The 17,600-nt window shown below is 43.2% G+C and overlaps 1 protein-coding gene across 13 annotated transcripts in view; it reads right to left on the minus strand.

Moving 5' to 3' along the window:
* Nucleotides 1–17,600, minus strand: part of klhl29 (kelch like family member 29) — a 267,268-nt gene that overhangs the window by 186,694 nt on the left and 62,974 nt on the right. For 3 of the 13 annotated variants that reach the window (XM_080289948.1, XM_080289945.1, XM_026142811.2), the window contains one exon: nucleotides 7,118–7,220. The exons of the other annotated variants lie outside the window; for them this stretch is intronic. The gene's annotated coding sequence lies outside the window, so the exon portion shown is untranslated. The remainder of the gene's footprint in view (nucleotides 1–7,117; nucleotides 7,221–17,600) is intronic. 13 annotated transcript variants of the gene reach the window in all.

A 17,600-nucleotide genomic window follows, 5' to 3' on the forward strand; every position in this document is an offset into this window, starting at 1 on the left:
AAAGATGTGCCCACAGCTCGTGTGGTCGTCCGCACTGAAGCTCAATGTTAACGGTGCTGGACGACACATTTTATTCAGGGGTTATCAATAAGAAGGTTAAAAAAAACCCACCGCAAACAAAAACAACAACAACAACAAAGAGAGACGACACAGAGGAAGGGGAAAGTGGCGAGCGAAGGCTTCAGAGCAGAGCAATAATTTACAGGTATTGTAAAAGCAGGGCTGGCGGGGACGTCAGTAAAACAAAAATGCCAAACCGCTCTCCGGAGGGAGTGCAGTTTTATAAATTTCCACAGACATTTTTCATCAGAGGAGAGTGGAACACTTTCTCAAGTAGTCCCTCCAGAACATTCAAGCAGGGCAAAGTGCTTTCTTTGGAGCCATTCTTTAATTGCCCTGTAAAAGTCAAATATGAAAAAAATGGCAAGGAGTGGTGATGGAAACATTTAAACAGGGGAGAAAAACATAATGACTGATGATATGTTAAAGACTGATAAAATTTTGCATCTTTCATCTTGTTTTGTTTTTTTCTGTGGAGCGATGCAGCTGACATCGGCTCAGTCGCCACCCCTCCACGCCTCGCTCCCCGTGAAGCCCGAGCACAGAGCGACGGGGTTAGCGGGTTGCTCTTTCATGCGCTCCCTCAGGCCCCTTCACTTTGATAAAGGTTGCATACCTCCGGGCATTTTCGAGAACATTTCCCGCTCTCTGCTGACACTTCCACCTTCCAAACCTCTGTCCCCCCTCTCCCCACCCTCTCAGCACGCCCTTTCCCTCCGGCGCGGAGCAGTTTACCGACCGTGACACAGCGTGCTGGATAATCCCAGCGAGACCGAAGCACCATTAGGAAAAGGAGGCCGCTAAAATGCCAAACCACATTACCGACACACACACACACACACACACACACACACACACACACACACACACACACACACACACACAATCCTCCTCCTCCTGCTTCATTGCTACTGGGTTTCCTCGCTGTCTCTTTCACAGAGGGCACCTGGTACCGCATCTCTTTATTAATGCATGGAGGCAGGGGTGGAGGGAGGAGGGTCTCCCGCACGCATTCGTATAACTTCTCATTCCCTCACACAGTCACTTATCTATGGTGAAAAGCATGACTATATATTGCGGCTGCCCTCTGACATCGGGGTCGGGGAGGGTGGAAAGACTAAGCGTGCTGTTGTGCGTGCACGCGAGTCCTCAAAGCAAACAGTTGAGTTTAAAGCTAATCATGCAGCATAATGAGGCTACCTAGACACACAGCCTGCAAGGTTAATGGAACACCTGTATGCACGCTGTGTGAGAAACGCACAGAGGGAATCGTGTGTAAATCGGTGGAAGCCTTTCTGTGTGCGGGGGTTTTTCTTTCTTTTGCAGACTCATGTGGCTGGTGCATGTGACAGTGTGTACATTATTCACTGGAAGTGCTGTTGAGCTCTGAGACACGGTAGCTCAAAAGAAAATGGTAAAACGAGATGCCACAGCTCATATCTGTCTGCATCACAGAGAGGAGGAGGGAGGGGGGCGTGTTCCTGTGGGCGTGCCTGCATACTGTAAGACCTTAAAGGTGAGGCGAATCAGAGAGGTACACAATTTATTTATTTATTTTTTTTAACTGTGAAAAAGAATTGGGTTGACTTGTCACGAGACAAAATAAAACATTTAATTCGCTGGAACGGCAGGTTCCAAATTTGGCGTTTATGAAATCGACTGGACTTTTTCCCCGATCTCCAAACAAATATCTAAATCTGATCAAACAAGTCGTTATGTTGACAGCTTTCAATTCCATTCAATGTCACCAGCGTCTGCAGGCAGCCTCTGAAGGAGGAGGAAGCGGGCAGCTAAATTATGCAAATGTCTGTCAGTTTAACGAATCAGAGGCAGAGAATTAGCAGGCTGTTAGTCTCTCTTAGACCCGCAAATGCCGCTAATACAGATGAAGGGGCTGGAGCCTGATTTCATTATCGCTACTCTCGGAAAAAAAAGGAAGAGAGAGAGAGAGAGGAAGGTGGAAGGGAAAAGGGAGAGATGGAATGAGAAAGAGGGTGAGAGAGATCGGAAGATGGAGACAAATGTATGTGAAAACACGGGGCCTCTATTCAGAGCTCTATCAACTCCAAATATCAAATTAGCCAAATGAATGGTACAAGATAGAGGACAGCACACAGGGAGGAGGGAGAGCACGGACCGAGCAAGTGAAAGGAGCAGAGGGGAGGAGAGAGAGAAGCTTCCAGGGCGTGTTGAGGATGGGAGGGAAAGGAGAGCATTTCAATAATCGATAGAGCGTGAAGAGAGTGAGACACGGGCAAAGAGGGAGAGAGAGACAGAGGAGCAGGATATCACAGTTCATTAGTCATAGCTGGTGACAACTAGAGACTGTAGCAAGAAGATTGTCACTGGGTCTTAATCAGATGAGAAACGATGGGACGCCAGTCGTTAATTCCAACGGCATTATACCGTCTATTGTCTGCTTCTGAAGGGGCTTATCGCAATCTCTATACCTCCGACTGCTGCTGCTCCTCCTGTTTCTGCGCCAGCAAACTCACCAGGGAAACTCTAGAGAGCGGGGGAGAAACTAAACTCTCCCTTTTTGCAAAGTCTCATTGTCTCTCATGCTTTTCGCTCTCTCTCACCCGCTGTCTCCCTCTCTGCTAACATGGAGAGAGAGAAATATGTAACGCTGCAGTCGCCCACAGAGCTACATACTGTAAAATAAAAAAGAGAGAGAAGAAAGCACTTTTTTTTTTTTTTTTTGCAAAGTTCAAAAGTTGCTGTTCAGACCTTCTTGAAAGTGGAAAATAGCTGCACTTTGACTGATAGGTTAGTTCTGTTATCTGGTTAAAGGAACTCGGGAAAAGTTAAGCAAACTTAAGATTAAGTGGAACGCTTTACTTTTTGAAGATTTTCTCAGTTTAAAGAGTTCAAGTCTTCAATTTGGGCGGAGAACAAGCAGCTGAAGCCATTGTGTACAAGAATTAGCACAAAGCCGACCTGTCAGGCTGCTCCCGCTGAGGAAATTTACAACATATGAACCACTGCAGGTCTGTGGGGGTTGAGACTGAACTCAGTGCTAGCCTTTGTCGTGGCTAGAATCGCTTTATTTATTATGAAAAGAAACAGTCGCTTAATTGAAGGTGTTATAAAAGATCGCAGCGAGCTTCCATTACTTTTTCTGAAATCCATTAAAAAAGAAAAGAAAAAAAATAATAGAATCCAGGGTGTTTTAACTCTAACAGCGCCCCAGGGGACGGCTACACCTATATACTACATTTGTTCTTTGTGAACTTCGAGTTAACTCTCACATGTTCATCCCATCAAACGTCTCGAAATCTACAAAAAAGGCAAATTAAAGATACGTTTCAAAAGCATTCACGTATTCCAAGAAGTAAGCCCGAAAAGACGAGATGGTTCGACAAAATCTGATTTTTTTTTCTTAACAGTGCACAGAAGCTTCTCTACGGCATGAACCAGGAAATCAATTCTCTCTTTTTAAGCTACCCATTAAAAGGCGCCAAGGAGAGTTAAAGCACTTGCTCAAGACACACCATTACCATATATTATATATTCTGTTCCGAGGAAAATCGTAAAGATCACACACCATTAGACCGCTCGCAGAAAAGTTTTAAGCACAAAGTTCAATTTCATGCAAACTATATACTAACGCACTTACACACACACACAAGAAAAAAGAAAAAAAGATGGAGAAAGATAACAGAATGTCATATTCTCTCTCTTCTTTACTCTGTTTGTACATAGACAAATAAATACTGCAGCATCCTCCTTAAAATGCACATCCCCTCCATGTTTTCCTCTCTTAGGGTCTGTTCCTGTCAGAACCATGGCCCAAAACTCTCAGTCAGCCGGCTCAGCTGGGGACGGCCCTCGCCGGCTCAAACAACTTCCCTGCCTGGCTGCAAATGTGTTTACTGGATTTGTACCACTATGCTGCACTGCCTGCCTCATTCACCGCAGCTGAGCAAAACCTACAGCGGTCGTGCGTCGACTGCTACGTGAACGCTGTAAGCGCTGGAGTGCATTCTCCTGTGCGCTTCGTTACAGGCGGCGGGGAAGGGGCACAGTTTTGACCAAAAAGGACTCATTTTGGAGCAAAAGAAGGCGGGCCATGTGAGGTTAGACATCCTCCTCTCTATCCCTTCAGTTTTCTCTTGCTGAATTGCTATCCTCAACTATTATGTATATTTTTTTATGTTGCATTTTCAAATACTCAAAGATAATACCAGTATAAGACCAACACAAGTGACCTCTGCTGTATAATTTTTGCATTCTGATGAGATGAAGAAATAAGGCTTCACATGCAGCTTGGTCCGGGTTAAGCTGCTCCAGCTGGCACACGCTTGTGCTTCCAAAACCCTTGCTGGATCTGCCCGCCATCATGAAATCATCATTAGGCCAGACTTCTTGAAACATGCCAGTTCTGATACGTTGCACACGGCCTACATCTTTTTTAAGCGATTATACCGCGTGCTGGAAACTTTACACCACAATTTCTGCTAATCCGCTTGAGCAAAACTGTGATCGCACCAGTGACTTCAGATGTTTTCGATTGGAAGTCGCCGAGTAACTGTTCAGGTTAAATTATTTAGACCCAGCAGCTTCTGTAAGACCGAACGAGCTGGTCTGTTCCTCTCTTGCCAAAACAATAATGGACTAATCCTGATGTAGCGATTTTCTCTTTATGAGAGTAACACCTGTGATTGTCTGGCAAATGAGAATTTGGTCTGACGAGAGCATATTGACTGATGAATTGACCAGTCGACCCCCAGACTAAAGACCCAGTATACAGAGCCTGCAGTATTTGGTTGACTCGCTTTCTCCCGATCGATCGCTCCGGCACCGATGCGGTTGTTTGTGTTTAGCATGCGCTGCGTGTAAATTGTTTGAGCTTTCTGTTGACACGCGATATCGTTTTCCAAACTGTTCTGACCGATACATCCGAGTTACCAGCATGTGTTCACGTTAGCTTGCGTCTACGTAAGAATATTGCCGACTGTCATCTACATGTGAGCTTTTCTGTCTGTGCGAGACGGGTGAGAGACAGTCTGAGACTGTGTGACTTAATGTGACAAAGCAATTCTGCGCTCGGCCGTGCGCGTCTACGAAACACTGCAGAACTCAGGCTGCAATTTGATGTGTGCGTGTGTGTGCGCTCGTGCTTTTGCTGCCAGTGCCTCCAAGTGCGCGCGTACGCTACGGTATGTGTGAAACACTACGAAAAAGTGTGACGGGTTGTGACAAAGTGACTCTGTGTGTGTGTGTGTGTGTGTGCAGAGAGAAGTTTGTCAATGAGCTAGAAAGCGAGAGAGAGCGCGGGAGAGAGCTTCTGCATCAGTTATTTGTCAGTGCCGGTGTTACACTTGGCTGAAAAGACCAGTCAGGAGAGACCAGAGCGCCTCCTCCCTAATGACACACTTTTCTCTGTGCACTCTGACTGACCTCGCCACACACCAACACAAGAACACAAACACACACAAACACAGTAGAAAGGTGGAAGCAATGTCACGGTATTGGAAACCTGTGTATTTCAACATTACGATAAAGAGGATGAATGAGCGCGTGCATAAGGGTATGCACAAAAATACATACTGTACGTATAGCAGCGCAGAACTGTGTCTAAAGCTACGGCAGCTACTGTGTGTGTGTGTGTGTGTGTGTATATATTTATTTATTTATTTATTTATTTATTTAAGTGAAGGTCGGCCCTGGTTGGATTCACAGTGAGTGTTCAACAAACCATTATGAGGCGCCACAGCTGTGGACCTCGCGCATGCATATTGTGTGGGTGTGTGTATTCGGCATTGTGTAAATCCAGCCCACTCACTAGCGACTCCTCTCATTCTACCGATAGCCTCTCTCTCGTGTCCTTTACAGAACTAATTTTCTCTTTCATGCCTTCGCTCCTCTTTATCGATAATACAAAAAAAAAAAAAAAGTGGATGTATGCCTCAGCAATTACTCCACACAAGGATTCTGGAGTCTAACGCCGGACTGTATACTCAGCACAGAAAAATCCGCTGTGAGAGGATATTTTCATTTTATTTCATCTTTGGTCAGTACCAACGTGTATTAAAGTCATGGCTGAATTCTTTCTCATTTCAAATTCTATACAAGGGTTTTATGATGTCGAAGGACTGGACTTTAAATGGCTCACAATTGACACTGACTTTGAACTCGGCTGAGGTCTGGAAAATTGGGCCCGTCTCCAGGTTAAAAACGGGATCCTCGTGTCTGCTTCATGCAATATGTAGCGTGGCCTGCACACTACGTATCGCTAGCTGCTCCAAAGCTGGAAGAATTTACAAAGAGCTCATAGTGGAGATCATGAAAGAGCACTAAAAAGACTTTTCTCACCTCTTTTGTAGAAGGGAACAAGTCCATATTAAAAACAAGCTTGCAACAGAGGATTGTTTCATTTCTTAGTTCCTGTTTGATTAGAATAGGTGGTTAATATAAAATCCTCACTATGACAACCTTGCATTTGGCATCAATACAAAGCGCTTACTTTAATTTATACCATAGCAAAACAATTCCATACTTACAATAGGTTTAATGTATTTCACTAAATCGACCGCAGCAGCTTGAAATTAGACTTTAAATAAAAATTCATAAATGGCATTACAGTTTATTGTTGAAACAAACAATAACAGCACACATAAGCCAGTATTGGCTGTAATTGTTATTAATCTCTGGCTCTCTTCCTTCTATCCTGTTTTCCTTCTCTCACCCCAACCAATCACAGCAGATGGCCCCGCCCCTCCCTGAGCCTGGTTCTGCTGGAAGTTTCTTCCTGTTAAAAGGGAGTTTTTCCTTCCCACTGTCGCCAAAGTACTTGCTCATAGGGGGTCACATGAATGTTGGGGTTTTCCCCTTTATGTATTATTATATTATTATTGTATTACCTTACAATACAAAGCACCTTGAGGTGACTGTTGTTGTGATTTGGCGCTATGTAAATAAAATTGAGTTGAATTAATGTGTTACGAAGAGTTACTGTATTCAAATCACATGTTTTGGTGTGACTTTGGTGACGGTAAAGGAGCTCATTACAACACCAAATTTAATAACAACATCCATCCATCCATTCGCTTACCCTTATCAGGGTTGCAGCGCTGTCAGGGCCTATCCCAGCCACCACAGGCCTCAAGGCGGGGCACACCCTGGACAGGCCGCAATAACAAAGGTCCTTTAATGATCTACACAGGGGGCAGATAAAATAGAAGCTCCTGTCATGGACAGCATGGCTACAATCAGCTGTTTCTAAGGTAGATTCACTGAGGCGATCACTTTCAGGTCTGCAGAGTCCTAAAAGCACCTTGTACGTTACACCACTATGGTGAATGAGCCAAACCTAGTTACAGCTGCTCAACTGTGATTGGAACGTCTGTGTTCGTTGCAGGTTTTCAGTAAATGTCTTTTGCATTAATTTCCTCTCCTGTTTTTTGTTATATGAGTCTCTGGGGGGTAGAACAGGGGCATCGCAGTCCACTCAGGTGAGCGATGAAGCAGTTTACCATCTTTCCTAAGAGGTTAACAGACTGGCCATTACACTTTACAAATCGTGGATAAAACATTTTAATGTGAACACACTCCTGACGGGGTAACTGCAGCAATCACACCGAAGCATCATAAAAAAAACAGCGAAATAAATAAATAAATAAAATAACAATAATAATATTAATAGATTCAGCACTTTGTTTATTGTATCATTTCCTCCCACTGTTCAAAGTTATCTGTTAGGCAAATCCATCGACATCAGCAGCTTTGAAATTGGTTTTATCTCCAAAATGACTAATGTGCATGTGGATGAGAGAGCCTGTACAATCAGGAGTGAATGTTAAATATATTAATATATGCGCCAAACAAACTCTGCCACGAAAAACAAGGGGGAGATTGAGCTGGTTACGTTTTCCCCGAGAGCAGAATGCAATTATGAAGAGTGTGTAGGACAAAGTAAATAAAGCAGGAAGACTGTGTGTGCTTGACAAGATGAATAATTTCCTTCCCAACTTCGCCGGACTTCACTTAATGCCGTTCTTATTTCTAGAGAGGGTTTCATTCTGTTGAGATACAACTCGTGGCCACGGCTGAAAAGGTCACCCTCAATGAGTCTAATTACCATGTATTAAATGGCTCGACCCCACTTCATTTGCATCCGGCCCTGCCATTCTTCCCTCAGAAGTTGTTTGGGGCAAAGATCACTTTTGGCAATGCGCAGGCGGCGCTCCGGTGGGAACTCTGTGGAGCTCAGGAGAGAATTAGTAACCGCCGCTTCCTCCCGGTGCAGATGTGCTGCATTCTGATTTATGATTTTTTTTTTTTTGGTTCAAATAATCCAAAATGTTTGCAAAAATGATTTGACACGTGATGTGTCAAAACTCACAATTTTAAATTTATTTTAAAGCTAACTTTAGTATTTACTTTTAAGGGAATAAAATTCTAGTTTGTACATTAAACATTATGTAGCAGGCCAAATAAAATCAGACATGAATAGCTTGAGTTTATTAAATTATTATTAAAATCTATTATATTGCAGCATATGTCTAACTAAGCAGCTTGTTCTCTTTTCTTTAGAGATGTAACACATTTCGGGGTCAAATTTCAGACGTCACATTTGACATATTTGAAATCTTTACACTGCACACCAGAATCAAAGCTTTCAAATTCGAAGACTTTGTCAGTTACCGGCCAATAAATCGTTAAGCCGACCTTGAAGAACTTGGTGGATGTAAATCAAATATTCATTTAAACTTTTAGAGCCACCGTGTGTACAGACAGAACAACACATCAATGATTATAACCATCTGCCCAATAGGAAAATATCACAACCAGTATTTATTCTCCAACTTGATACAAAGTATATAAAAAGGCAAACATTGGCCACATCGGTGTGACAGCTCTCTTATGTACACTTGCATTCAGAGTTTCAAGGTAGGTGGCAGGTAGGTTGGTGGGAGTTCTTCAGTGAATTCATGCAATCAAAGACTGATTCATCATGCAGAGCAACATGCATGACTCCTTTTTGTTGAAGATGGCCCTTTATTACTCTGGCTTTATGTTTGGGGTTGTTAAAAACTGAATAGGGGTCCAATTAAAACACACTGAACTGAAAGAGTGACTACATTTCTAGTATGAGTTGAAAGCTTTTTTCCCAGAGTACCGCACTTAACAGATGATATATGATTTCTATCCACTTGACTTCATATCACAGATTCTTTCAGTCTGAATCTCAACATCCAAGCGTAGTGAGAGCATGTGGTAAGCTCGGTTGTCACTCTGTCTTCGTCAGCTCAGTGTGAACTGAGGATGTCAGTCAAAATAGTGAATATGCTCAAATAGTGTGCTAACCCGTCATTTAATTAGAATGCACACCTCGGCTTCACCTAAGAGTTACATACAACGGTAATCCCTCCCGAGGATGCTTAATACAAGGAAGAGACACAAGGAAGACGGCCAATCAACAGACAGATCAGGTGTGTGATTGAGCCGTGTTTCTCACTGCGATTGTTGCAAACATCAGCTACTAAAGCCGCAATTATTTATTCAACCAATTACGCCCAAACTCCTGAGACAGGTCTAAACAGGCTGAGGGGTGGAGCCACTGGAACGAAGCGGAGGTGTTAGTGGGGTTAGCTGGTATAATAAAGTGCACATTTCACACAGCACATTGCATAGCCAAGAGCCACATTCAGGGCAATAATGCAATAATGAGGAAATTCAATCAGCAGTGCAGGCAGTGTCTTGACTACATGACTGCTGAATTCATCTGAGAGGTGCGCGGGAGCACTGCGGCGACACGCTTTCCCCATTTATTACCGTAAATGTTAAGCTTTTACTACAGCCCGCGAAAGAAATCAAAACTGAGCTCAGGAGTGAAGTAAATATAAATTTAAAAGTATCGATTAACGCAGCCCACAACACACAGCTCTGCGGAGGCATTGAGCGAAAACTCAGGGGCTGCCGGTGAAAGCTAAAGCTCGCCAAGTGGAAATTTGAAGGGTTTCCTTTTAAAAAATCCACAGAACCGCCGAAGCCAAATGAAAGTACACACACTGTTCCACGTTATTACTTGTCACAAGGAAGCAATAAGTAGGAGAGATTTACAATAGGCAGAATAATACGTGCTAATATATTCGCGTTCCACCGGGCCTTTAGTTTGGAAATCTTCTTATAAAGAGTCTCTACATTTCCAAATGACTGCAGTATGAACAGTTAATGGACAATATTGGATTTAATCAACCATGGAGCACAAGTCTGGATGAAACACTAACAAGCGAGAGCGATGTACAAGTTTAAACTCTTGCATCCTGTTAGTTAGTTGTGATTTAATGATATCCCCCCCCTCAGATCTGAAGCCCCCACGCCTGAAATCAAAGAGCATAATTCTTTGGCAGGCCGGCCCTGATTGGAAAAACGCACAGGGGCCGTTAGGCTACACTCGCAGGTTGGATATCCTTAGGCTATTTCGCTGTTTCCTTTTTTTCTTCTTCTAAATAGCTTCTTATGGTCATTTCTCTAAATGACAGTGAAGTATTATCATGGACCCAGGGATTGACATTACTTCTAGATACCGAGCCCTATCAGCCTTTTCCAGTTATATAGCCCGGTTCTTGAGTGCATTCCTAGGAAACGCTCGTTTTCCCAGGCTGAAGTTGAACTCGTGCAACATACTGACATTTAAAAGCTGCACATCTTAGCATTGCTTTGCCTGCTTATTAGTTTCCTCCACAGTTTACACGCATAAACAAAAAAAAAAAAAAAAAGCCCTAAAATAGTGGGAAATGCTTCCATTTTTCTTGTTGAGCCGCAAAGGGATTTCTGTGTTAATTAGAGCCGTTATGGTGACGGCTCTGAAGCTGGACGGCGACTATTGTTGCTGCTCTGTGGCCGCAGAGATGGAAAATGGAAAAAAAAAAGAAAGTGCATTTTTGTGTAGCACACAGAAGAGAGAGAGAGAAGGGAATAGAAAAAAAAAGTCTGATGAAAGGTGGTTTTCAGCGTCCATTATTTTTGTTACAGTTTATGAATATCTCAGGAGATGAAAGAAATAAGGCCTGAGGGAGCAGCAGATGGAAAAGCTCCATCACATCTCGAGAGGTACAAACACCGACTCTCTTTCTCTCTCTCTCTCTCACACACACACACACACACACAGTGTGAAGTACACAAGTCATGCATAGGTGGAGATGCACACGGGGATTTTCAATTTGTAATCAGACCCAGCGTGGCGAACTCTCAACATTCGCCTTCGCTGTCCTCCTGTATTTGGCATCAAAGTTTCGCTCCGCCATAAAAGCCAAATTCTCTATGACATAGTGGAGATTACTCTGTCGAAAATGCAATCAGCCAAAGCCTGCCTCAAGTGCTGATGAATTACCGTGGCTTAGGAGAAGACAATGACTTGTCAGTTTTTGTGCCGATTGGCTACGATGAGGGACACGCACAAAAGGGAAAAAGTCACAGTGCGAGCCCGCGACCCGAAAATCGTGACAGATCGGCATTCTTGAATCTTTAACTCCAGATCTGTCCGTGCACGTACTGAATACTTCTGCATTTTGAATCCAGAAACATCCAGCCTCCATAGAAACCGACAACAGTACTCTTATGTTGTTCTGATTTCATCTAAAACATTATTATAAACATTATGTGAAACTTGCGTCCTTTATTTCCTTCCTGTTGCAAACTGCATAATTTTTTCCTGTTCTTCATGTCCCCCCCTCAAAAAACCCCATGTCTTACGCTGATATCAGAATTGTTGATACATTGAATCTAGTGTAGTACGTATTAATCTTTTTGTGTCATTGTCAAAGTCAAATAAATATATATTTTTTAAAGATCTCAAACAAATAAAGTGCTTATCTCTCACTCACTAACATATTGATTTAAAGTTTGGAGATGATCCAGTGGAAACTAAAGCTTTATACTAATTCATGTGACCCTGACCTTTGACACATGACCTTAAAGTATAGCATCTTGTATTTTATTATGTTTACCTTTTCGAGCAGATCGGACTAAAATCGTCGGCTTCTTTAAACTGTGAAAACTTCAGATTTTAAAATACATTCATGCAGTGTGTGATTTTGATTATGCATGCGAACAATGAAGGTCAGGGTTAATTGCTTAGCCAACCCAGGTCCTCGTTTCCCCCAAGGCCCAGTGTACTGTTGTGAAGTTTGAAGACGATCGATTAAATAAATAAAGTTCTTGTGACCTCAACCCAAGTTTCACCAAATTTAAATCAGCTTGAGCTCTTTGGTATCTATAACCACAAAATTTGAAAATGATAACTTGAAAAAAGTGGATGCTAGTCTGCTAACAAACAGACAGACAAACGGCACAGATAAACTATGTGCACGTTAGCATATGCTACTTCCGGTGCAGAAACTCCTGTGGGGAGCTTTGTTTCCGGTGTCCTAGTCGCGCCTTGTTTACAGTCCAAAACAAGTTAAGCAAATGAATGAATCAAGCGGCGATTTACATTTCTATAGATGTCTTGGGCATTTACCCAATATATCTGTAAATGATGTTCATCGACTTGTCGATATTTTTTCCCCGCGCCTCAGAGCAAAAGAGAAAAGGGATTCAAATGTTATATTTCTCAGCTGTCCCTCGTTTATCGCGGGTGTCATGTTCTAAAAACAACCAGCGATAGGTGAAATCAAGTAGCCAATTTTATTTTTTGACGGTGCAAAACGTTTCGTGGACATCGTGGACATACAGCACTGCACTTCAGAGTCACACTGCTAGCGATCGATGCAGCGATTCTGTACTGTACAGGAGAGACGTCACGGGGGAGATCGTCTGCAGCGATCAGGACGCAGGACACAATGTGATGTAAAAAAAAACAAAACGTGCAAACTTGCACTAAAAAAATCTGCGAAACAGCGAGGTGAAAGGTGAACCGCATTATAGCGAGGGACCACTGTAATTTTGAAGGTAAGTCACAACATACCCTTCGTAAATACTAATGTATAGAAACCCTTACCAGCAATCATTCATTTTTTGTACTTGACTAGCTGATATCGACATAACGGGAAACATCTGGTTTGACTATTCTTCACCTGTAGTTTGAATGCTGAACATTTGCCTGTTTGAATCATGAGACCAGTCACTATACAGAGATGTGCTTCTGAATGTGGACGATGTGTCTTCTGCTGCAGTGATGCAGTTCTGCTTGTGTTGAGTGATGTAAACAACTGATCGATCTAAACTCTTTAAACGTCAAAATTGATCATTAGATTTTTTATGAAACAACAGCGGTGAGTGTTCCCACCTTCTCCTCTTTGTAACTTAACGCGATCTTTCCGTTTTAGAGTTTTGGACATGATTTTGGAGGATATCTTCGCAGTAGCGATTGACCGCAAAGTAAAGCTACCGGAAATGTACAACCCCACATCCGGTCTCAAACCAGGAAGTTAGCATTTTCTCGTGCACAGGGTCTATTACAGGAAGAAAAATAAGCATTACATACGCTGAGGTGATATCAGAATGTTTGTTTAGAAGTTCTGCATAAACCGTCTGTTGCTTTGATGCAACATGCTGGGGTTTTTTTTGTCTTTCTGCACATTTATTCATACAGGATGATATGAAATGATGATCAATATTCCCTTTAAACTGTGCTTTCACCACGGTGAGCGTTACTTTTCAAACTCAGCTTTCACCCTTCGCCGCTGCATTGAATAGGAGCTAATTTGCTTGAGGAAACGGCTCGAGTGATCATAAAAATCATTTTACTTCAGGCGTGCTCGTGTAAGAAGTTGATTGCAAATAAAGGGATATGATCACAGTGCTGAAAGGATCGGGCTCGAAGTCATTTTAAAGTCAAACTAAAACACAAGTCCCAGCCAATCAAAAAAAACAAACATCAAACGCACAAAGTCACCGGCAGCATATTTTCTATACAAGAAAAACAAGAATACCCGTCATTCTTTCACCCGTCGTTATTAACCTTTTCACTCGTCCTCCGTCATCCCAGCTTCCTTAGTCACCTTTAATAAGGTTGCGGCAGAGGAAGATAATTGTGCAGTCGCCCACACAGGAGGCCACTTGAAGACAGAAACAGAAAGGGCCACGGGAAAACACTGCGAGCCAACTTTTCCTGAGTCGGTTGAGACGGTCTGAATTATGAAACCCCTGAACCGCCGCCGGATCAGCTGTGAGTGCCGTTTACTTTCTACGCCGCGCCGTCAATAGCAGGTCACGGCTTTTTACAGGCTATAGCGAGCATATTAAGGATGTTGTCTGAAAATAGCAGATTGCACTAACAGGAAATTGCTCCTCGACAGTGAAGCGCAGCAAGCTTACTGCAATTTGTGTTTTCTGTTAATGTCCTGCAACTTAATATTAAGAACAATGTGATTTTCACAGGAAAGCAGTGACCCGCGATTTACAGCACATCTGAAGTAAAACATAAATATGCTAACATGCAGATTTCCACGATTTCTCATGTTACTGTTCAATGTCTGTGATTACAACAACAACAACGTGCCCTGCTGAAGACTCCTTCATTAATAGAAATGCTGCTAGCAATGAACAATTCCTTTTTAAAAATTGATCTTTTGCTGTTACATCCCATTAAAAATGGATGAGGCAGGGGCGGTGGTGGGGTCACCGGCAGCCGGTGTTGTTTCAGCTTCAGCTGGAAACTGAAAATAATCCGAATCGTCGCAGGGCAATGCAAGAAATCAGAGTCTCATGTGGCCTCCTTTTTCTCTTTTCTTGTATCATACTCCAGCAGTGAAGTGCTGAGTCTCCCATGCTGCCTGTCAGCCTCCATCCATGTTAATACTCTGGGGTACGGTTTGATTCTCTGTGGCTGAAGAAAAGCACACAGTGAAGTAGGAGGAAGCATGTTTCCAGGCCTGTGCCCTGGAAACGGTCATTAAATAGTCATGGGTCCCTGTGCTGAGCTATGCCGTGCCATGCTAGGCTGAGCTGGGCTGCTTCAGCATCACTGGTCATGTAATGCTCATCGCTGCAAGGGGTCAGGCAGAGTGCAAGGCTGCTACTCGGTTACGGGACCGGTTTGTCTGCGCTTACATGAGAGTCTCTGCGCACGCCACACGGGCGCGCGCGCGTTTACCTCGCTTCGAGCCGGCTGGTTTGTCTGCTTTGAGTAAGGTCGCATCACGGTCACTGAGCGGTTTGACACGTCATGCAGATGGGAGATGGGCTCTTCTTATGTGTTTTTTGGAAAGGCTATCTATCTTGTCTTTTTTGTGAGCACGCGTGTTGCTACATATTCTTCTCTGAGTGGGTGTATGTAAGCTGTGAAGGTCACCAAGCAAAGCATATGAAAGTGGAAGAACCCTTTGAGGTTTTATCGGGTGATAAGAGTGTGTGTGTGTGTGTGTGTGTGTGTGTGTGTGTGTGTGTGTGTGTGTGTGTGTGTGTGTGTATGTGTGTGTGAGAGAGAGAGAGAGAGCGCTACCCTTTGCAGTGCTCCACTGTGGAAGCCAAATGAGACCCGACTGTAGACTGGAAAGGCTTCAGCGATGTGTTCTTGATGTTTGGTTTTCTGTCACACTTTTTTTTTTTCCTCCTGTAACAGCTCACAAAGGAAGGCACTCAGCTCAGTTTTAAAAAATCCATGGTGTGTGTGTGTGTTCAGTTCTGTCACAGAGGAGTGTAAAATACAGCTAGCCACAATGTAACTAATATCAGCCAGGTTGGCACACTATTACTTTTTGCACAAACTTTTGATTACCTTTGGTTGGTCAATGTTTTAACGTGTCCTAGACAAAAGCAAAAATGATGTTTCCTAAAAATCTAATTTTAATTTGCTCTCTTCCATACTCAACTTGTTAGCCTCTCAATTTGGCACAGACAGCTCTGCTCGCCAGGTCTGAAGCCGGCCCAGTTCGGCTTTCTGCTCTGGATTTCTCTCTTTTTTGCTCTCATTAGTTCTCCACACTCTGGACTCTCAGCCGAGTTAAGCTACAATTCTCACAGAGCTTCACACATCCTGCAAACTGCCCTGGTCTCTCTTAGCTGGACCGACGTTGTGGATGTTACTACAACATTGGTTTGGGTTTCAACACCACCTAGATGCTATTATTAAACCTTCTAGCAAGCAAAAGCTTGTGATCAAGAATTACTCTCTACTTCCTCCATAATGATTATAATGAAACAAAATTAACAACAATAAAAATCTGTCCACCCACGGTTCAGTTCTGCGACTGTACTGTGCTCAGTTTTGACCAGGGAGATGACGCCGGAGTTCAACCATGTTTGCTGGGTTCACACACTCCCCCGCTCTGCCCCGACTCGACATCCCATCCGTGGCCCGTTCAGCCCTGCAGTAATTAATCATCTTTTATCTAACGACAGCCGCCTATATATTCATCGACCCGTCACATCTAGCTAGCTCAGGCTCCTTTTATAGCAGTGTTCATATCAAAACGTGTTGCTAAGCAACCTGGCATGCACAATTTTTGTTTTGCATTCATTTCTTTGAAGTCTTATCAACGTCCACGGTGGATCTAGGTACAAGTTATGATTTTTTTTCTTTTTATCCCACATCCGAAAATTAATTATAAGACAAATAACCCCATTTTAGAAAAAGTCAAAATATCAGATAAAAGGGTTTTATTTTAAGACACGATTTTTCAAAATGCCAAGCAGAAGCAGTTCTGAAGAAGCTTCTCGGATGAGAGGTGAAACGTCTTCAAGTAACTTAAAGAAGTCCAGACGCTTTTCTTTGCAAGCTCCTTTGACAAGCAGTTCTAGTTTTTAGAAATAGTTATATAGTAGCTGGTTGATTAATAATAATAATGCAATCAATTTGTCTGTGAAGGTTCTCAGTCCACAACAGCAATCAATTAATAATTCTTAATTGGCAGCCACACTGAGGTCAGGCTGACTTTCGTCACTTGGACGTGGAGTGACGGATAACTTCATCACTTGCTTAAGTTTGTGGTTTTGCCCATCTTTGGCATTACTGATCGTGGCTCAAGAGTTGGGCGTTCGTCTTGTAATCGGAAGGTTGCCGGTTCGAGCCCCGGCTCCGACAGTCTCGGTCGTTGTGTCCTTGGGCAAGACACTTCACCCGTTGCCTACTGGTGGTGGTCAGAGGGCCCGGTGGCGCCAGTGTCCGGCAGCCTCGCCTCTGTCAGTGCGCCCCAGGGTGACTGTGGCTACACTGTAGCTTGCCATCACCAGTCTGTGAATGTGTGTGCAAATGGGTGGATGATTGTGTATAGTGTAAAGCGCTTTGGGGTCCTTAGGACCAAGTAAAGCACTATACAAGTACAGACCATTTACCATTTTACCATTTGAATTCCCATGCCAACTTCTTTTCCATGCCTTGTAATGTCCCTTCCCACCAGCCAGTGATATAGCCCTAAATCACAACAACAGCTGCCTCTAGGTGCTTTATATTGTGAAGACCCTGCAGTAATACAGACAAAACCCCAAACAATCAGATGAACGAGCACTTTGGCAACAGTGGGGAGGAAAAACTCCCTTTTAACAGAAAGAAACCTTCAGCAAAACCAGGCTCAGCGAGCAGCAGCCATCTGACATCTTTGTTTATTGATAAATAAAGCACTAAAATAGTCGTGACAATCTTTAATTTT

This window comes from Astatotilapia calliptera, chromosome 15 (genome assembly GCF_964374335.1).
Source record: "Astatotilapia calliptera chromosome 15, fAstCal68.1, whole genome shotgun sequence".
In the NCBI taxonomy this organism is placed as follows: domain Eukaryota; kingdom Metazoa; phylum Chordata; class Actinopteri; order Cichliformes; family Cichlidae; genus Astatotilapia; species Astatotilapia calliptera.